This window comes from Pan troglodytes, chromosome 15, assembly GCF_028858775.2.
Source record: "Pan troglodytes isolate AG18354 chromosome 15, NHGRI_mPanTro3-v2.0_pri, whole genome shotgun sequence".
Classification (NCBI taxonomy): domain Eukaryota; kingdom Metazoa; phylum Chordata; class Mammalia; order Primates; family Hominidae; genus Pan; species Pan troglodytes.
The window spans coordinates 54381900-54404601 of NC_072413.2; positions in this window are offsets into that span (position 1 = coordinate 54381900).

Consider the following 22702-nt stretch of genomic DNA (forward strand, 5'->3'; position numbering starts at 1 on the left):
ATGTTAAAATCAGTGGACTAAAGTTTAAGAGGAAACAGGATACTTGTAGCTTCAAAGTATTGTCCCCAAACTATTGGTTTATTGGGTAAAAAAAAAAAAAAAAAAAATGAAAACTTTACAGTGGAAAAACGTGGCAGACACCACCTTAACTGAATGATCAAAGTAAGCATCACCACTGATAGGACATATTGACGTCATGTACCCCCAATATGATGCACTGAGATGGGCACAGCATCACTTTTGTGGTATTTTTGCAAAAAAATGCAAAAATCTCAACTTCATCATGAGAAAATAGAAACACTCTACAAAATAATTGACAAGTAGTCATCTAAAATGTTAAAGTCTAACATTTAAGTCTTTAATTCATCTTGAATTAATCTTTGTATAAGGTGTAAGGAAGGGATCCAGTTTCAGCTTTCTACATATGGCTAGCCAGTTTTCCCAGCACCATTTATTAAATAGGGAATCCTTTCCCCATTTCTTGTTTTTGTTAGGTTTGTCAAAGATCAGATAGTTGTAGATATGTGGCATTATTTCTGAGGGCTCTGTTCTGTTCCGTTGGTCTATATCTCTGTTTTGGTACCAGTACCTTACTGTTTTGGTTACTGTAGCCTTGTAGTATAGTTTGAAGTCAGGTAGCATGATGCCTCCAGCTTTGTTCTTTTGGCTTAGGATTGACTTGGCAATGTGGGCTCTTTTTTGGTTCCATATGAACTTTAAAGTAGTTTTTTCCAATTCCATGAAGAAAGTCATTTGTAGCTTGATGGGGATGGCATTGAATCTATAAATTACCTTGGGCCATAAATACCATAGAAGAAAACCTAGGCAATACCATTCAGGACATAGGCATGGGCAAGGACTTCATGTCTAAAACATCAAAAGCAATGGCAACAAAAGCAAAAATTGACAAATGGGATCTAATTAAACTAAAGAGCTTCTGCACAGCAAAAGAAACTACCATCAGAGTAAACAGGCAACCTACAGAATGAGAGAAAGTTTTTGCAATCTACTCATCTGACAAAGGGCTAATATCCAGAATCTACAATGAACTCAAACAAATTTACAAGAAAAAAACAAACAACCCCATCAACAAGTGGGCAAAGGACATGAACAGACACTTCTCAAAAGAAGACATTTATGCAGCCAAAAGACACATGAAAAAATGCTCATCATCACTGGCCATCAAAGAAATGCAAATCAAAACCACAATGAGATACCATCTCACGCCAGTTAGAATGGCAATCATTAAAAAGTCAGGAAACAACAGTTGCTGGAGAGGATGTGGAGAAATAGGAACACTTTTACACTGTTGGTGGGACTGTAAACTAGTTCAACCATTGTGGAAGTCAGTGTGGTGATTCCTCAGGGATCTAGAACTAGAAATACCATTTGACCCAGCCATCCCATTACTGGGTATATACCCAAAGGAGTATAAATCATGCTGCTATGAAGACACATGCACATATATGTTTATTGCAGCACTATTCACAATAGCAAAGACTTGGAACCAACCCAAATGTCCAACAATGATAGATTGGATTAAGCAAATGTGGCACATATACACCATGGACTACTGTGCAGCCATAAAGAATGATGAGTTCATGTCCTTTGTAGGGACATGGATGAAGCTGGAAACCATCATTCTCAGCAAACTATCGCAAGGACAAAAAACCAAACACTGCATGTTCTCACTCATAGGTGGGAATTGAACAATGAGAACACATGGACACAGGAAGGGGAACATCACACACTGGGGCCTGTTGTGGTGTGGGGGAAGGGGGGAGGGACAGCGTTAGGAGATATACCTAAGGTTAAATGATGAGTTAATGGGTACAGCACACCAACATGGCACATGTATACATATGTAACAAACCTGCATGTTGTGCACATGTACCCTAAAACTTAAAGTATAATAAAAAAAAATTAAAAACAAAATAAAATGTTAAAGTCATGAAAGACAAGGAAAGACCGAAACTAAAGAAATACAACAATTAGGCCGGGCATGGTGGCTCACGCCTGTAATCCTGGCACTTTGGGAGGCCGAGGCGGGCGGATCCTGAGGTCAGGAGTTTGAGACCAGCCTGGCCAACACAGTGTAACCCTGTCTCTACTAAAAATACAAGAATTAGCTGGGCATGGTGGTGGGCATCTGTAGTCCCAGCTACTCAGTAGGCTGAAGCAGGGGAATCGCTTGAACCCAGAAGGCGAGGTTGCAGTGAGCCAAGATCATGCCACTGCACTCCAGCCTGGGCAATAGAGTGAGACTCTGTCAGAAAACAAAACAAAACAAACAAAAAAAATACAACACTAAAAGCAATGTGGGATCCTGGACTGGATCCTGGAACAGAAAAAGAACCTTAGGGGAAAACTGATGAAATTTGAATAAGCACTGCAGTTTAATTCTTTATAGCAATGTTAACTCATAGTTCTGAGAATTATACTATGGGTATGAAAGCTGACAATATTAGGGAAAGCTGGGTGGAGAGTATACATGAACTTTCTGCAGTATTTTCCCAGTTTTTCTACAAGTCTAAAATTGTTTAAAAATAAAAAGTAAAAAAAAATCACGATATTTCACACATGTAGAATCTGGATTTTCATGTTATCTGGAAAAATCGAAAGATCCTTACATGATTATTGGTCATGGAGAAGTAGTAACTAATTCCTTCACAATAGGGCATGTGTTTTTCGGTTTGCCACAATCCCTTCCCCTTCTATTGTACCACATGGGGCCATGTTTTATTTATTTATTGTGCTATAAAGCCTGGTTCCAAGAAGCATTTGGTTTGGGGATCCCTTGCTCAATAAGAATACAATGTTCCAGGCCAAATGATCTACCTGTTGTTTTCTAAACAAGCTTTGTCTTAACCCTTCCATATTCCCACTTTTGCACAAGCTGTTCCATCTGAGTGGATTTTCTGCCTGTATCCTCAATCCTATTATTTTAGTCTTCCCTATCCTTCAAAACCTAATATGCAGACCACTTCCTCTATGAAGGCTGTGTCTATCCATTGAGTTCATCTCTCCCCCCTTTGAATTAGAGCATCTGATATTCCTTGGAAAATGGTACCAACTTTCATTCATTATGTACTGAATAGTAGCTATGTGTCAGGCACACTTTCCTAAGTGCTGGTGACACCCAGATGAGCAATATGTCATCTTTGCTCATCAATGATCTTTCAGGCCTGGAGGAAGGCAGACAAGAAAACCAGCATTAGAAGTTATGTGAGACGCATTATGATAAAACTATGCGTAAAATTCTAAGAGTGCTCAGAGGAGAGGACTTCTTAAGGGGTGAACCACTTAAGTTGATTCTTAAAAGAAAGTGAGATATTAGGTAGGAAGTGCTAAGGACTGGGAATTAGGGAAGAACCTTTAGATGAGGAAACAATTTAATCAAAGGCCTGGAAGCCTGAGAGGGTAACTGCAAGCAGCTTGGAGAGCATGTGTTTGGCAGGTGAGGCTGAACAGGTAGGAGCACACAGCTTTGTGCAGTAGCCAGATTTATATGTAACATCACTCTCACTCAACTATTAACTCCTTGAGGGTAAAAAATTGGAGACAGAAGGAAAGAACATTAAACTTCAAGTTAAAAGATCTCACCTCTCTCTGCTGTTTACTAGAGTTTATGCCATTAATAGTTAAGGAGTGTCTACTTATAAGCTGTGTGATCTTGGGCAAGTTACTTAATATGTCTGTGCCTCAATTCTTTCATTTATAAAATACTACCAGCTGCACAGAGCATCGAGAGAAATAGTAATGACAACCATAATCACCATAGACACCAACCAGAATGGAGGCTGGACCAGTGAGAAATGGACACTGGCTATAAAAATCCTCTAAGTGCAAATGGTGTATTTGCTGATCATCAGCCACAGGTGCAAGGAATTAATGAGCTGATCTGTGTAAACAGCACGCACGGTGCCTGGCACAGAGTGTGCAATTAATAAGAGTTAGTTACTAGAACCATGTGCTACACACCAGTGTATTTTCTATCTTATTTGAATGCTAATTCTTACAACAATTCTGAGACAGATGTTGTTCTTTCAAATTTAATGTTTGAGGAGAGTGAAGATGAGAGAGGTTCAGAAACCTGTCCAAGGCCACACAGCTAATAATGATCAGAGGTGAGATCTGAAATTCCAAGTATTGTGGTTAGTACCAGCTACAAAATTTTCAGGACCGAGTGCAAAACGAGTATGTGGCCCCTTGTTCGAAATTATTGAGAATCTCAAGACGATGTGAAGGGTATCAGTACCAAAATGGAGTCACTTATGTCAACCTAAAACCACAGAGAGAATGGCTCTCCAAAGAAATGAATTTCTTTGGAAATAAACTAACAAACATGACAGCAGAACATTAAGACGAGTATGTGATCCTTCCAAGTCTGGGAACTTTCTAAACATGGGACCCTGTGTGGTTGCATAGGTTGTACTCCTGTGAAACTAGCCCTGATTGTTTTATTTGCAAACTACCAGAGTGTGCTGAAAAGAAAACCAGCATGAAGGAAAACCTGAGCATTACTCTCAGGAATAAAATTAAATATGGGACAAATGTACGCCCATCGAGGCTTCATAATGTCTTTGTAATGTGCTAATACCTTCTAAGGAGTACAGAGGTCATTAGTAAAGGAAATAAGTAAAGAAATTAAAAAAACCCATCCAAGCATGATCTTCTGGTATGTGCAATGCAAATGGACTTTACAACACAATGTGAGTTTATTTAATTATTTTGTTTTTTTTCCATATTCCAGGAAGTTTAATAATGGTCTGGATTAAAGAACACTAAAGATCTTTATATATCACACTTAGGTTAGTTTAAATTCAGCTGCTTCTTGAAATCCTGAATTTAACAGGAACAAATGTATCCCAATTACCACATTAGCTAATACTCTGGAAAAACAAGCTCAGCAAGGAAACAATTTCAACTTTGCTTAAGTAAGAAGATAAAGCAAAAGTACAGGAAAGGATGTCTGTTGAGTCATGAACTTACCCTTCTCAGCTTAGTTCCCTGTGTTCTTTCCCAGAGCTTGCTGAAAAACAGCCTCTCTCCCGTGTTACAGAGAAGCCTGACTATAGAGAAGGAGGGCTTTTCTGTCAACTCCTTCCACTTTCAGACAGTCAGATGCTGAATCCATTTTCTCAGTTATTAGCATTTATCTGGAGATGCTCACACACTTCAAAAATAGCATCTTCATTTAACAAATGGGAAAACTGAGGCACCCTGGTGAACCCTCCTACACTACCCTGTAGTGCAAGCTTTAAGCACGATTTTACTTCTTTTTAGACTGAATTTTCTCAGTTCTATGGTGAGGCTGAATCAATAGATCAACAAGCACTTATCTGACACTTACTAAATTTCCTTCTATAAATGTAGCGAAGAATACAGTGGGACTCACCATTGGAAGGAAGGGATTTTAAGCCTTCCTGCACAGAGACCTCTTGGGCCCTGTGGGTGATAAAATGGTAAAGGTCCCTGACCTATTAAGCTGGAGGCCTTCTCAACCCCTTTAGGATGCTAAAGAATTCTAAAGAATTCACCCTAAAGTAGAAGGTCATTGAAAGTGTGTGGTGGCCAGGCATGGTGGCTCATGGCTGTAATCCCAACAATTTGGGAGGCTGAGGCGGGCTGATCCTTTGAGCTCAGGAGTTCAAGACCAGTCTGGGCAACATGGCGAAACCCTGTCTCTATAAAAATACAAAAGTTAGCTGGGTGTGGTGGCATGTGCCTGTAGTCTTGGCTACTTGGGAGGCTGAGGCAGGAAGATCGCTTGAGCCCAGGAGGCGGAGGTTGCAGTGAGCTGAGATCATGCCAGTGCACTCCTGCCTTTGGCAACAGAGTGAAACCCTGTCTTGATTTAAAAAAAAAAAAAAAAGAAGTGTGTGGTAAAGGATGACATGAAACAGAGAGTTTGATACCAGGGAAATTTATCCACAGGGCATCTAACTTAAGCCCTCAAAAACTTGGAGTAAATTTCTCTTTCAAAGAAGTATTCACCTCAGAAGGGAACAGGCTCTACTTTGTATAGGCCAGGACATTAGGTACAGGCTAAAGGAGACATCACACTAAGTCAGGACATGTCCTTTCCATTTTGAGTAAACAAAACTATATCACGGAAGAGTAGGTAAACTCCATGGTAGGTGACTTGCAGTAGATGGGAGAAGGGCCTTCAGAGAAATAGTCACATTGGCTGCCAGGGTAGCATAGGATGGATGTCTGGGGAATTTCTGCCCTGATCTGCACACATGAAGGCTATGTCAGAGAGCAGGACGTGGTGGAGATGGGATGTGTGGCAGAGTCTAAGTGCACAAATACCCATCCTGCTTTCTTTCTTTTAGTAATAGAACTAGGAATATGCCAGTCATTGGAGACTACATTTCCCATCCTCTCTTTTTTCTTTCTCTCATTGTATGAGGGAGTTAGGTAGTGGTATTTTCTCCTCCCAGATTACAGCTTTATATTGAAATATAATTCACAGGAACAAATTTAAAGTTTAACAAATTGTTAAATTGTTTAAATTTGTTAAAACAAATTTAAAGTTTAAAGTCACTCATTTAAATTATACAATTCAAACACGTTCAGTATATTCACAGAGGTGTAGAGCTAATAATACAATCACTTTTAGAACATCTTCATCACCTAAAAAAGAAACTCTACACCCAATAGCAGTCCCTTTCCACCTCTCTCCAAATCTACCTTAGCCCTAGGCAACCACTAATTTACTTTCTGTCTCCATGGATTTGCCTATCCTGGTCATTTCACATAAATAAAATTATACAATATGTATCTTTCTAATTGGCTTCATTCACGTAGTGCATGTCTTCATGGTTCATTTATGCTATAGTATAAATCAGTACTTCATTCTTTTTTATGACTAAATAATATTCCATTGTGTGGATATAACATATTTTAACATTTATCCATTCATCAGTTGATGGACACTTAAGTTGTTTCAAATTTTTGGTTATTATAAGTAATGGTGCTCTGAACATTTATCTACAAATTTTTGTGTGAATATATGTTTTTATTTTTCCTGGGTATATACATACACCTAGGAGTAGAGTTGTGGGGTTATATGGTAACTCTAGGTTTAACCATTTGAGGAACTGCCAAACTGTTTTCCAAAGTGCCTTCACCATTTTGTATTCCCAATTTCTCCCCTTTTGTTTCTTTTTTTTAAGATGGCATCTTGCTGTGTTGCCAGGCTGGAGTGCAGTGGTGTGATCTCAGCTCACTGCAACCTCCGCCTCCTGGGTTCAAGTGATTCTCCTGCATCAGGCTCCCAAGTAGCTGGGGCTACAGGCATGCTCCACCACATCCGGCTAATTTTTGTACTTTTAATAGAGGCGAGGTTTCACCATGTTGGCCAGGATGGTCTTGATCTCCTGACCTCATGATCAGCCCACCTCGGCCTCCCAAAGTGCTAGAATTACAAGTGTGAGCCACCATGCCGGCCAATTTCTCCACATTCTTACCAACACTTGTTATTATCTTTTTTAGGATGGCCGTTTTAGTGGGTATGAGATGGTATCTCACTGTATGTTTTATTTGCATTTCACTGATGGCTAATGATGTTGATTATCTTTACTTGTGCTTATTAGCCATTTCTATATCTTCTTTGGAGAAATGTCTATTCAAGTACTTTGACCAATTTTGAGTTATGTCTCTTTATTATTGCATTGTAAGGCTACCTGATAGATCATGGACATATGATCTTCAAATATTCCCTTTCATTCTATGCATTATCTTTTCACTTTCTGTTTTAAATTTTAGATTCGGGGGTACACGTGCAGGTTTGTTACATGAGTTAGCTGCATGATGCTGAGGCTGGGCTTCTAATGATCCTGTCACCCAAGTAGTGAACATGGTACCCAATAGATAGTTTTTCAGCCCTTCCCTTCTCCTTCCTTCCCTTCCCGCTTTTGGAGTCTCCAGTGTCTATTCGCACCTTTGTGTCCATGTGTATCCAATGCTTAGCTCCCCCTTCCAAGTGTGAATATAAGGTATTTGGTTTTCTGTTACTTAGGATTTGCTTAGGATAATGGCTTCTAGCTACATCCATGTCTTGGCAAAGGACATGATTTTGTTCTTTTATGGCTGTGTAGTATTCCATGGTGTATAAGTACCACATTTTCTTTATCTAATCCACTGCTGATGGGCACCTGGGTTGATTCTATGTCTTTGCTATTGTCTTTTCACTTTCTTTTTTAATTATTATTTCAATAGGTTTTGGGAGAACAAGTGGTACTTGATTACATGGATGAGTTCTTTACTGGTGGTTTCTGAGATTTTGGTGCACTCATTACCTGAGCAGTGTACACTGTACCCAATGTGTGGTCTTCTATCATTTGTCCCCCTCCCACCCGTCCCCTCGAGTCTCCAAAGTCCATTTGTATCATTCTTATGCCTTTGTATCCTCATAGCTTAGCTCCCACTTATAAGTGAGAACATGTGATGCTTGGTTTTTCATTCCTGAGTTACTTCGCTTAGGAATAATGGTCTCCGATTCCATCCAGATTACTGTGAATCTCATTATTTCATTCCTTTTTATGGCTTAGTAGCAGTCCATAGTGTATATGTGCCACATTTTCTTTATCCACTCGTTGATTGATGGGCATTTGGGCTGGTTCCATATTTTTGCAGTTGCAAATTGTCCTGGTATAAACATGCATGTGCAAGTCTCTTTTTTCATATAATGACATCTTTTCCTCCAGGTAGATAGCCAGTAGTGGGATTGCTGGATCAAATGGTAGATCTACTTTTAGTTATTTAAGTAATATCCACACTGTTTGCTATAGTGGTTGTACTAGCTTACATTCCTACCAGCAGTGTAAAAGTGTTCCCTTTTCACCACATCCATGCCAAAATCTATTATTTTTTTATTTTTAAATTATGGCCATTTTTGCAGGAGTAAGGTGGTATTGCATTGTAGTTTTGATTTGCATTTCCCTGATAATTAGTGATGTTGAACATTTTTGAATGTATTTGTTGGCCACTTGCATACCTTCCTTTTTTTTTTTTTTTTTTTTTTTTTTTTTTTTGAGACAGAATCTTACTATGTCACCCAGACTGGAGTGCAGTGGTGCAATCTTGGCTCACTGCAACCTTGGCCTCCAAGGTTCAAGTGATTCTCATGCCTCAGCCCTGAATAGCTGGGATTAGAGGCATGCACCACCATACCTGGCTAAGTTTTGTATTTTTTAGTAAAAACAGGGTTTCACCATGTTGGCCAGGCTCATCTTGAACTCCTGGCCTCAAGCATTCCATGCACATTGGCCTCCCAAAGTGCTGGGATTACAGGTATGAGCTGCCATGGTCCAGCCTTGTATATCTTTTTTTTTAGAATTGCCTATTCATGTCCTTAGCCCACTCATTGATGGGATTATTTGGTTTCTTTCTTGCTGATTTGTTTGAGTTCCTTGTAGATTCTACATTGGTCCTTTGTTGCATGCATAGTTTGTGAAGATTTTCTCCCAGTGGGTCCCTCCCACAAACATGAGAATGGTAGGAGCTATAGTTAAAGATGAGATTTGGATGGGGACACAGCCAAACCTATATTATTAACCTTGAATGTAAATGGGCTAAATATCCCAATTAAAAGACAGAGTGGCAAGTTTGATAAAAAGGCAATACCTAACTGTATGATGCCTTAAGAGACCTATCTCACATTCATGATAATCATAGGCTCAGAATAAAGGAACAGAGAGAAATCTAACAAGCAAGTGGAAAACAGAAAATAACAGGGATTGATGTTGTAATTTCAGACAAAACAGACTTCAAGCCAACAATGATTGAAAAAGACAAAGAAGGGTATTATATAACGGTAAAGGGTTCAATTCAACAAAAATACCTAACTATCCTAAATATATATCCATCCAACAAGGGGGAAACCAGATTCATAAAGCAAGTTCTTAGAGACCAGCAAAGAGGCTTAGATAGTTACACAATAATAGTGGGAGACTTTAACACCCTACTGACAATATTAGACAGATCTCCGAGGCAGAAAACTCACAAAGATATTTGGGACCTTTATTTGTCCATTCTCACACTGCTATGAAGAAATACCTGAGACTGGGTAATTTATATAGAAAAGAGGTTTAATTGGCTCACGGTCCTGCAAGCTGTACAGGAAGCATGGCTGGGTAGGCCTCAGGAAACTTGTGGCAAAAGGCAAAAGGGATGCAGGCATGTCTTACACAGCCAGAGCAGGAGGAAGAGTTGAGTGCAGTGCGCTACACTTCTAAACAACTAGATCTCATGGTAACTGACACACTAACATGAGAACAGTACCAAAGGGGGAACCCACCCCCATGATCACCCAATCATCTCCCACCAGGCTCCACCTCTAACATTGGGCATTATAATTTGAAATGAGATTTGGGTGGGGACACAGACCCAAACCATATCAGAACCTAACAGACATCTACAGAACTCTCCACCCCTCCAAAAAATATAGATTTTTCTTATTTGCATATGGCACATGCTCTAAAATCAACCAAACAGCAAGCAGCCATAAAATAATTCTCAGCAAATTAAAAAAACAAAATCATACCAACCATACCCTCAGACTACAGTGCAATAGAAATAGAAATTAATACTAAGAAAATCACTCTGTGCCATACAATTACATGGAAGTTAAACAACCTGCTCCTGAATGACTTTTGGGAAAACAATGAAACTAAGGCAGAAATCAAGAAATTGAAACTAATGAGAACAAAGATAAAATATACCATAATCTCAGGACATAGCTAAAGTAGTGTTAAAAGGTGGAGTTTATGGTGAAAAGTTAGAGGACCAGATGCAGTGGCTCACACCTGTAATCCCAACACTTTGGGAGACCAAGGCAGGTGGATTGCTTTGAGCCCAGGAGTTCAAGACCAGCCTGGGCAACATAGTGAAACCCCATCCCTACAAAATATTAGCTGGGCACAGTGGCTCGTGCCTGTATTCCCAGCTACTTGGGAGGTTTAGGTGGGAGGATTACTTGATTCCAGGAAGCAGAAGTTGCAGTGAGCTGAGATCATACCACTGCACTCCAGCCTGGATGACAGAGTAAGACCCTGTCTCCAAAAAAAAAAAAAAAACTCAAATTAGCAACCTAACATCACACCAAGAGAAACTAGGAAAACAAGAGCAAACCAACCCCAAAGCTAGCAGAAGACAAGAAATAATCAAAATTAGAGCTGAATTGAAGGAAATTGAGACATAAAAGATTGACAAATCCAAGAGTTAGTTTTCTGAAAGAATAAATAAGATTTAGAGACTTCTGGCTAGACCAATAAAGAAAAAAGAGAAGATCTAAATAAACACAATCAGAAATTACAAAGGGGACATTAACAGTGACCCTACAGAAATACAAAATATCTTCAGACAACTATGAATACCTCTGTGCACACAAGCTAGAAAACCTAGAAGAAATGGATAAATTCTTGGAAACAAAGAACCTCCCAAGATTAAACTGGGAAGAAACTGAATCTCTGAACAAACCAATAAGGAGTTCTGAAGTCAAATTAGTAATAAAAAGCCCACCAACCAGAAAAAGCCCAGGACCAGATGGATTCATGGCCAAATTTTACCAAATAAAGAATAACTGGTACCATTCCTACTGAAACTTTTCCAAAAAATTGAGGAGAAGTGACTCCTCCCTAACTCATTCTCTGAAGCTAGCATCATCCTGATACCAAAACCTGGCAGAGTCACAACAAATAAAGGAAACTTCAGGCCAATATTGTTGATGAACATAGATGCCAAAACCCTCAACAAAATACTGGCAAACTGAATCCAGCAGCACATTAAAAATCTAATCCACCATGATCAAGTAGGCTTTATCTCTGGGGTGCAAGTTTGGTTCAACATATACAAATCAATAAATGTGATTCATCACATAAACAGAACTAAAAACAAAAACCACATAATCATCTTAATAGATGCAGAAAAGACTTGATAAAATTGAACATCCCTTTATGTTAAAAATCCTTAATAAACTAGGCACTGAAGGAGCATACCTCAAAATAATTAAAGCCATCTACAAAAAACCCACAGCCAACATTATACTGAATGGACAAAAGCTGGAAGCATTCCCCTTGAGAACAAGACAAGAACATGCCCACTCTCACCACTCCTATTCAACATGGTACTGGAAGTCCTAGCCAGAGCAATCAGGCAAGAGAAAGAAAGCATCCAAATAGGAAGAGAGGAAGTCAAACTGTCTCTGTTTGCATATGATATAATTCTATACCTAGAAAATCCCATAGTCTCTGCCCAAAAGCTCCTACATCTGATTAAACAACTTCAGCAAAGTTTCAAGATATAAAATTAATGTACAAAAATCAGTAGTATTTCTATATGCCAACAATGTCCAAGGTGAGAGCCAAACCAATAACGTGATCCAATTCACAATAGCCACAAAAAGAGTAAAATACCTAGGAATACAGCCAAACAGGGAGATGAAAGACCTCTACCACAAAAATCACAAAACTCTGCTCAAACCATCAGATTTGACACAAACAAATGGAAAAACACTTCATGCTCATGGATAGGAAGAATCAATAATGTTAAAATGGCCATACTGCCCAAACCAATTTAGAGTCAATGCTATTTCTATCAATCCAGCAATGGTATTCTTCACAGAATTAGAAAACTATTTTAAAACTTACATGAAAGCAAAACAGCACGAACAGCCACAGCAATCCTAAGCAAAAAGAACAAAGAGGTGTCACACTACCTGACTTCAGACTATACTACAAGGCTACAGTAGCCAAAACAGCTTGCTGCTGGTACATAAATAGACACAAACCAATGTAACGTAATAGCCAAGAAAGAATGCCACACACCTACAACCATCTGATCATCAACAAAGTCAATAACAATGGGGAAAGAACTCCCTATTCAACAAGTGGTGCTGAGATAACTGGCTAGCCATAAGCAGAAGATTGAAAATGGACCCCTTCCTTACATCATATACAAAAATGAGCTTCAGATGGATTAATAATTTAAATGTAAAACCTAAAACTTTAAAAACCTTGAAAGGCAACCTAGGAAATACTATTCTGTAAAGGGCCCTGTCAAAGATTGCATGACAAAGATGCCAAAAGCAATTGCAACAAAAACAAAAATTGACAAATGGGACTAAACTAAAGGGTTTCTGCAAAGCAAGAGAAACTATTAACAGAGCAAAAAGGCAGCCTACAGAATGGAAGAAAATATGTGCAAACTGTGCTCCTGACAAACGTCAAATATCCAGAATCTATAAGGAATTTAAACAAGCCAAAAACAATCCCTTTAAAAGGTGAGCAAAGGACATGAACAGACACTTTTCAGAAGACATACACAAAAGCAACAAGCATATTAAAATATGCTCAACATCACTAATCATGAAAGGAATGCAAATCAAAACCACAATGAGATACCTACCGTCTCACACCAATCAGGATAGCTATTATTAAAAAGTCAACAGATGCTGTCAAGGTTGCAGGAAAAAAAAGGGAACACTTCTACACTGCTGGTGGGAATGTAAATTAGTTCAGCCATTGTGGAAAGCAGTTCGGTGATTTCTCAAACTTAAAACTATCATTCATTCCAGCAACCCCATTATTGGGTATATACCCAAAGGAATGAATATAAATTTTTCTACTCTAAAGACACATACACATGCATGTTCATCACAGCACAATTCACAATAGTGAAGACGTAGAATCAACCTAATGGCCTGTCAGCAGTAGACTTGATAAAGAAAATGTGGTATATAGACAGTATGGAAGCCTATGCAGCCATTAAAAAGAACAAGATCGTATCCTTTGCAGCAACATGGATGAAGCTGGTGGCCATTGTCCTAAGCTAACTAATGCAGGAGCAGAAAACCAAATACTGCATGCTCTCACTTATAAATAGGAGCTAAATATTGAGTACACAGGGACACAAACAAGGGAATGACAGACACTGGAGCCTACTTGAGGATGAAGGGTGGGGGGAGGGTGAGGGTATACATATCAGATACTATGCATATTACCTGGGTGTTGAGTAATCTGTACACCAAGTGCCCATGATATGCAATTTACCTATATAACAAATCTATACATGTACCCCTGAAACTAATAGTTAAAAAAAACTTTTGTAGTTTTAGTATTTCCATTTCTGTCTTTGATCTATTTTGAGTTAGTTTTTATATATGGCATGAGGAAAGGGATCAACTTCTTTCTTTTGCCTGTGGCTATCCAGTTGTTCTAGCGCCCTTTGTTGAAAAGATTGTTCGTCCCCTCATTGAATTGCTGTGACACTTCGGTCACAATTCAATTGGCCATTAATTAACAGCTTCTTTGTGCACTTTCAATTCTATTTCAATGATCTATAAGTCTATCTTCGTGCCAGTACCATACTGTCTTAATTATTGGAGCTTTGTCATAGGTTTCAAAATTGGGAAGTATGAATCCTCCTATTTTTTTTTCAAGATTGTTTTGGCTCCAGAACTGTGGGAAATAAATTTCTGTTGCTTAAAATCTACCCAGTTTGTGGTATTGTGTTATAGCAACCAAAATGGACTAAGGCAAGCAGCCTTCCATAAGTTTTCATATGTTGTGGTTTTCTTTTATTCATCTCAAAGCATTATTTCCTTTCCCTTGTGATTCCTTCTTTAACTCATTGGTTATTTAGAAGTGTGTCTTTTAATTTTCACGTTTGTGAATTCCTGAAATTTCTTTCCATTACTGATTTCTAATTTCATTCCATTGTGTCATAGAAGATTCTACGATTTTCATCTCTTTAACGTTATTGAGACTTCTTTCTATAGCCTAACGTGTGTTCTATTTTGGGGAATGCTGAGTGTTTGCTTGATGCAACGTGTGTTCTGTTGTTTGGTGGAGTGTGCTATAGATTTCTGTTATGTTTAGCTGTTTTATAGTGTTGTTCAAGTCTTCCATTACCTTGTTGATCTTTTGCCTTGTCAGCCTATCCCTTATTAAAAGTGGGATATTGAAATTTACAACTATTACTGCTGAATCTAATTCTTCCTCAATTCTATTAATCATTCATGTATTTTGGGCCTCTGTTATTAGGGACATACATGTTTGTAATTGTTATGTTTTCCTGATGGAATGGTCATTCTGTGATTATAAAATCTTCTTTTTATCTCTAGTAACAATGGTCTTAAAGTCGATTTTTCTGTTAATATTATAGCCACTCCAGCTCTTTTTAGGTTACTGTTTGCATAGCAGATCTTCTTCCTTCCTTTCACTTATTTGTTTTTGAATCTTGAGTGTCTTTAGACTTAAGCTCCAAACCCATTCTTCTTCCTTCAGTAACTGCTAGGCTGCTGTTTTTACAGTTACCATGGCTGTAAGGCTGTTCACTTTTGAGACTATTATGAAACTGTGGAGAAGGGAATGGGGATAGGGCAAGCTAGAATGTCACAAAGCTTGCTGTTTTTACCAATATTCAGCTGCTTTTCTTGAAGAAATGCACCTCAGAGTGTTGTATACCTTTGGCTAATTTCCACAATTCTGAAAAAAATTGATTTTGACTATTTTTGCCAGGATGTTTATTGCTTCTTATGGAAAAGTCTATTTTTGGAGGTCATTACTCTACCATTCCAGAAATGTTTCCCCAGAATCTGAATTCCCACAAGATCCTCAGATAGTTGTAGGCACATAAAAGTTTGAGAAACCTTGGTTTATAGGATATCACCTGTCCCTAAATTTTCTGGATATCTTCATTTGAAGTTATCAGGTGACCATGGAATCTTCCAATTGGTTTGGATTCTAATTGTATATAGGTAATATCTAATATGAAAAGTTTATATTGTCAGATCCTACAATGATTAAAAAAAAAACCAGCCTCTGTCTACCTTTGTGCTTATTTCTGGAAATGTTTGTATGAGACTTGATCGTTTTATTTGATTGTCACTCATTAATTAACATAAAAGTTTCCACTTGGTATAATTTTTTGGCATCTTCTCACCAAACATGGGTGTTGCTGGCTGTTCTAAATGAACTCAGAATACCCTATCTCCTGACCCAAGGGTAGCCTGTTTTCTGTGACAAAGTAAACAAAATAGTTTCTTCCTAGCTTTTGTTTGTTTGTTTGTTTCCTGAAAGAGCCATTGTGTTTCAAGGAGAAGAAGAAGAAGAAGGGAACAGTTTGCTTCCTTGGAGTGCAACTGTCCCCGGGCTGGTTAGGAGGTGTAATGTGGAGCAAAGGCCGTGCGCTGAGAGGAAATATGGCCTGGTTTCCCTCTGCCTCATCCTGGGTTCTCCTCTCACCATTTCTACTCATCTTCTTACACATCTTTCTTTTTCCTTCTTTCTTCCTATTTCTTCCCCATTTGTCTTATTCAGTAAGAACTCATTTATTGGTCAGTTCACAGGATTTTCTGCTTTTCAGAGAAATTTTGGAGCAAAACTTGATTTCCTTTTCTGATCTGTGACCCTATGTCCTTTCTGGCCTTGTCTGCCTCTCTTAGCCTGAACCTTTCCCTTTTCTCTTTCCTTATTGTCCCAACATTTTTAAGTAAAAAATTATGTTGAGAGCACATCTCTTCCTCTTGGACATGGATGTAGAATTTGCCAAATTAACCGCTCATGTCCATCCTTAATGTCCTACAACCAGGCCACTCTGCCATTAGAGAGAAGCAACTTTTTTTTCAGTATAGAAGAAAAGGAGTTATGCTTCAAAGGAGAAAAATACTTCACCACCTCAATTGCTAATTTTGCTGAAGTCTTCAAAAATAACAAAATAAAATGTAAATCAATAGCTGCATGAAGAGGAACAGGCACTAGAACCGAGCTGTCTTGGACAAGAAGACGGGTGGGTACTGCTCAGGCTGAAATGCATTGGCTTGGATTTAACATATAGATGAAGCACAGCTCGGTGCCTTTAGCTGGTAAGAATCAAATCGTGAGGCTAAACACTAAATTAGCTGTGTGCCTGTACCTCACAGCAGAGCCAAAATGAGGCAGCGTTTTTTTATCCCTGCACCTTCCGATGCCTGCCAAAAAGAATTCAAGCAAGGAAAAATATGCCTCCTGTTGTTTGGGGGAGTTACAAGATACATTTAAAAATTGATTTATGATTTAATCGCTCTTGAAGCTTCATTATTCCAAGTATTAGCGTGAAAGACCATCTGATCCAGCAGACTTATTTGTTAATGCACCGACAGCAGCAACAGATGTGCTGTTTTTCATCTACAACCCGATCTGCTGGCTGATTCATCTGCTTCCATTTTCATTTTCCTGTCATTGATTTATTAATGATGTCTTACTTATCTGTGGTTCTTTTATGGGGTGGGCTTCCTCTGGCATGGTCTCAAGAGAGATGTTTTTGCACCTTCCCCAGGCATCAAAAACCCAGCCCCCTTCTCCGGTGTTCTTTATCACCGCTCCAGAGATTAGAGACTTTAATCATTTAGTAACTGAAATAACCTCCGTGGCTTGCAGAGTTTATGGCCAATTTGTCTTCATTGCACCGAATTCAACTGCTTTTCTTTGCTAAGGAATGGGCCTTGCTTATTATGCTCCTTCTTTGCACCAGAGGGAATCAGTGTGTTGTCTACAGACCCAATGCAGATAGTGGGTGGCTATGGGTGGCTCAGGACCATGAAAGTATGGCTCAGAGAACACATGTATGTATACCATAGGGCTATTAGCATGTTGAGTTGCTTAGAGTTTGGCTGTGGCTTTCAGCTCCAAGTAGCAAAGGAAGGGTAGACAGGAGGGTTGAAATTCTGGGACCATTTGCAGGACCATCGCTGGGACTGTCTACTCCAAATGCCACATGGACCCCTTTTGTTGTCTATGTTAAAAAGGAAAAAAAAAAAGACCTTGGTTTGTTTTGAAACCTGAGACCCCTAGGAAACTTAAGATGCTGTGTAATTGAGACTTACAAAGATGTATTTCACCTAAATTTTACCTGAGAATCTGAAAACGATGACTTGTTATGCAGTTAAGGTTTGTAAAACTCCATATGTGTTAGGTAGGTCATTGTAGACGATGTCATGATTCTCTGTCTAGATCCTCCCAGCAGCCTCAAGCACTCATTCCATCTCCCCAAGGCTGACAACTCTTAACTAAGTCCTTGTTTGGGACTTGCTCTGGGTTAAAGAGAGCCAGTCACCTTGACCAAGGTTACACTTCCTTCCAAGGGGCAACCCTTACTGGGTGCCTGCCCCACTCATCTCAACTTGAGACCACGCTGCAGGGCCATCCTGGCTCCAGAGCTCGCCATGGGATCAGTGAGGCCTCTGTTGTGGTAGCATCATGGTTCATCTTCTCCCTTGGCCCAATTCTGCTTCCTTCACTGTCCTTAAAGAGATGGTCCCCAGAGTAGTTCCACTTCCTAATAAGCTTTTTGTGGGCAAAACTGTCTCGGATTTTCTCAGGGATCCAAACCTGCAACAGTTGGTACAAAGAGTGATAAATCACAAACTAAAGGCTAAAAGTGAAAGCCAGAAGTCTGCCTTTGCAGCATATACAGAAACTCATCTCCTGCAGTTGGAGAGCTGATAAACTGAAGGACGGCCAAAGGCTTAATCAAGAAAGTAGCAGAGCTCCAGAGAAGGTTGCGTTCTTAGCCCTGACAGGTCTGCTATGCTAAGGCCTGGAGTGGGACCTGGGCCTGGGATAGGTATATCTGGGTTGGTGTACTAGAAAAGTGGGAATTTCCAGATTCTTCTGAACCCTCTGGGACCACAGTTGGGTCCCACTGCTCTTTGTTAAAGGCTAATGCTCCTCCCTTGCCTGAAGATGTCACAGAGGTCTCTGTTTTACAAGGCAACATGCTCCTCCTCCCCCAAATCCACTCACAGCTTCCCTCTTGATCAACAGGCATGTGAATAGGGTTGAGTCATACCTTGACTTGTTTGGGGAAGCAGTGGGTCTGCTGGAAAAGAAAAAGGCTGCACTAGGAAGGGGCTGCAGGACCTAAATAACACATACTGGCAAAAGCCAGGATACTACCCGTAGGACTGGATTCTGCGAGTTCTGGATCCTAGACAGAAAATAAAGTTGGACAAGGGAGAGTTTAGGGATATGAGAATCCTCTCCCATGATACAGAATATAACACCCTGACAAGGACCCCAAGAAAACAATCTAAATGCTGCTATGATGTATCTTGGAACTTGGAGAAATAGATGGCTCATACTATATGAAGTGGAAGTGTCAGAACTACCATGGAAAATGCCAGAGACAGGACCAAAGGACTCAGAGAAGCAGGCATGTTGGAGTGGATATGCTATTTAAGGCCAGAAAGTCCTTGGAATATGCTTCCTCTAGAACTTGTGTACTCATACAGTGGGAAAAAGGGAATACCCAAATATTTCAGAGACAGTTGGACACAGAGTCTAAGCTGATATTGACACCTGGGGAGCTGAAGTGTCATCTAGACCGCCTGTTAAAGTGTAGACACATGGAGTCCAGATAGTAAGTGAGGAGCTGGTCAGGTCCATCTCTTAGGGTGTCTACTGGTGCACAGATCCACCAGGAAGTCTCTTTCTCAGCCCTGGAATGTATAATTGGAACAGATGTAATCAGTGATTGAAAAAACACCCATGTTAGCTCCTTAGCTGTGGGGTAAGAGCTATTAATGCAAGGAAGGCTGAATGAAAACCATCTCCTCACCTCATTGGCCAAGATAGTAAATAGAAAACAACTTCACAACTGTATTAGAGTTCTTCAGAGAGAGAACCAATAGTATGTACATATAGATATGTGAGAGGCAATTTATCAGGGGAATTGGCTCACATGATTATGGAGGCTGAGATGTCCATGATGTGCCTTCTGTAAGCTGGAAAACCAGGGAAGCCAGCATTGTGGCTCCATTCAAGTCTGGAGGCCTCAGAACCGGGGAAGCCAATGGTGTAACTCTGTTAGAGACCAAAGGCCTGTGAACCTGAGGGCTACTGGTGGAAGTTCTGGAGTACAAAGGCCAGAGAACCAGGGATTCTGATATCCAACGGCAGGAGAAGGAGGATGTCCCAGCTCCAGAAGAGGGAGAAATAATTCACCTTTCCTCTGCCTTTTTGTCCTATCTGGGTCCTCAGCCAATTGGATGGTGTCACCCCCATTGGGTGAGGGTGGATCTTCCTTAGTTCACGGATTCAAATGCCAACCTCTTCCAGCAACATTCTTACAAGCATACCCAGAAATAATGCTTTACCAGCTATCTGGATATCCTTTAATCCAATCAACACCCAAAATTAACCATCACAACAACCAAGGGGCAATGAATGTCAAAGACTAGTGCAATTTTTAAAGACCTAAAAGGATGCGGGGGGAGGAGGAGAGTGGTCCCCATCATGTCCCAACTAATGAGCCAGTCTGCCCCCCTACAAAAGGCAGACAGATCTTGAAGAGTGAAACAGTGGATTACTGTAAACTCAACCAAATAGTAGCCACGATTTTACAGATTTTGTGAACATGTGACATCTTTGCTACGATGATCAACTTGGTCTTGAGACACAGTATGTGGCTTTTAATATGGATAATGTGGGGGTTTTTTGTTCTAGTGAGAAAGGAAGATCAGAAATAGTTCGTGATCACTTTGGACAGACAAAAGAATGCATGTGTGATCTTTTCCCAGGACTATGTTAACTCTCAAACCCTTTGTCTTAAAGTAAGGTGGAAGTGGTGTATCTGAGAATTGGCACAAAAAGGGCCACAGGGCGTAAGTAGGCTGCACGAGCAGGTGGCCCAGATCCCTGTGGCATCCACTGAGAAACTGGTGCTTCTCCCTCAGCCACATGGGGGATTCTGTTATGACCACCTGATAATGGAGAGTAAAGGTCAAATTTGGTACATGGGTGGCTCAGCTCATCATGTAGGTGTAAGCTGGAAAGCCTCACAATGGGCACAGCTTTGGGTGATTCACCTGTCTATCTATTTTGGGTGAAAAGAATAGTCATCTGAGGTTGGAATCTTTTTTTTTTTTTTTTTTTTGAGACGGAGTCTCGTTGTGTCACCCAGGCTGGAGTGCAGTGGCGCGCTCTTGGCTCACTGCAACCTCCGCCTCCCAGGTTCACGCGATTCTCCTGCCTCAGCCCCCTGAGCACCTGGGACTACAGGCACACACCACCACATCTGGCTAATTTTTTGTGTATTTTTAGTAGAGACAGGGTTTCACTATGTTGGCCAGACTGGTCTCGAGCGCCTGACCTTGTGATCTGCCCACCTCGGCCTCCCAAATTGCTGGGATTACAGGCGTGAGCCACCGCGCCCGGCCTGAGGTTGGAATCTTTATAGACAATGATAAATACTTGGCTGGTTGGTCAGGGGCCTGGAAGGAGAAAGATGAGAAGATTGAGGATAAGGAAATCAGAGGAAGAGGGGCCACAGAGGGAGAGGATGCCCAACGCAGATGGGGTGTCACCCTCCAGGATGCAGGGTATACCCTAAGTCAACAACCATTAAATGGCAATGCAGAAGGGTAAAGGTCTGGCCTGCTCATCCCAATTCAGGATAGCTCTGCAGGGTCACCCAGCCCCAAAGTTCCCTGTGGGACTCACTGAAGCTTTTTGTGACTGTATCATGGTCCTTCTGCAGCTGCCCAGTTCTGAGTCCTTCATACCCCCACAAGTGTGATACTGAGAGCACTCCCCAGTAAACTACCTGCATGCAAACCATTAGATAGATTGAAGGGTTCTGGGGACCGAGAAGTGGAAGTAGGAGTGGCCCTGCTTTCTGTCACTCCCAGTGACTGACTTGGAGAATTTGTGGTTTTTGGCTTCACAACTCTGGGTTTTGTGGTTCAGAGGTCCTGGTTCCCAGAATGGAAATGCATTCACCGCAGGACATAGCAAGTAGCCCACTAAACCTCAGACTATGGCTTCCACCTGGTTGTGGCAAGCTTCTTATGCCAGGCAAAGAGAGGAGTCACCATTCTAGCTGGAATAACTGACCCTGATCATCAGAAGGAAGGAGAGCTGGAAAAAGTGAGTGGCACCAGGTGATCTGCTTGGATGCCTCCTGACTCTCTTGCCCCACTTTGATGAGAAATGAACAAGAGCAGCATCCATGGCTCGAGAAGTACATAGTGACCAGGCACCTAAGCTACTCGGGGATGAGAGTATGGACCACTCCCCAGGTAAACCATCTAAACCATTAAGGCACTAGCTAGAGAAGATGATGGGGATCTAGAATGGATAGTAAAGAAGGAGAATGGTGAGAACCAGTTATACCCCAAGATCAGCTGCTGTGGCAAGAGTTGTAGTTTATACCACTAACTTTTGTCTTAAAAGTGTCTTCCAGCCAGGTGCGGTGGCTCACGCCTGTAATCCCAGCACTTTGGGAGGCCAAGGTGGGCAGATCACGAGGTCAGGAGATCAAGACCATCCTGGCTAACACGGTGAAACCCTGTCTCTACTAAAAATACAAAAATTAGCTGGGTGTGGTGGCAGTTGCCTGTAGTCCCAGCTACTTGGGAGGCTGAGGCAGGAGAATGGCGTGAACCCAGGAGGCAGAGCTTGCAGTGAGCCGAGATCACGCCACTGCACTCCAGCCTGGGCAACAGAGCGAGACTCTGTCTGAAAAAAAAAAAAAAAGTGTCTTCCAGGAAAAAAGGTCCCTCAGTATCTTGGGGGAACTGCTGCCAGAATGTAGTGTATGAAGCCAGAAAATGGGAGCAGTGCAGGGGAGGGCTGCAGAGGACACAGTGGCACACCACCCAGATTGTAGCCCGCAAACCTGAGGCTTCACTCTCCCTGTGTTGGAGGCTGACTCT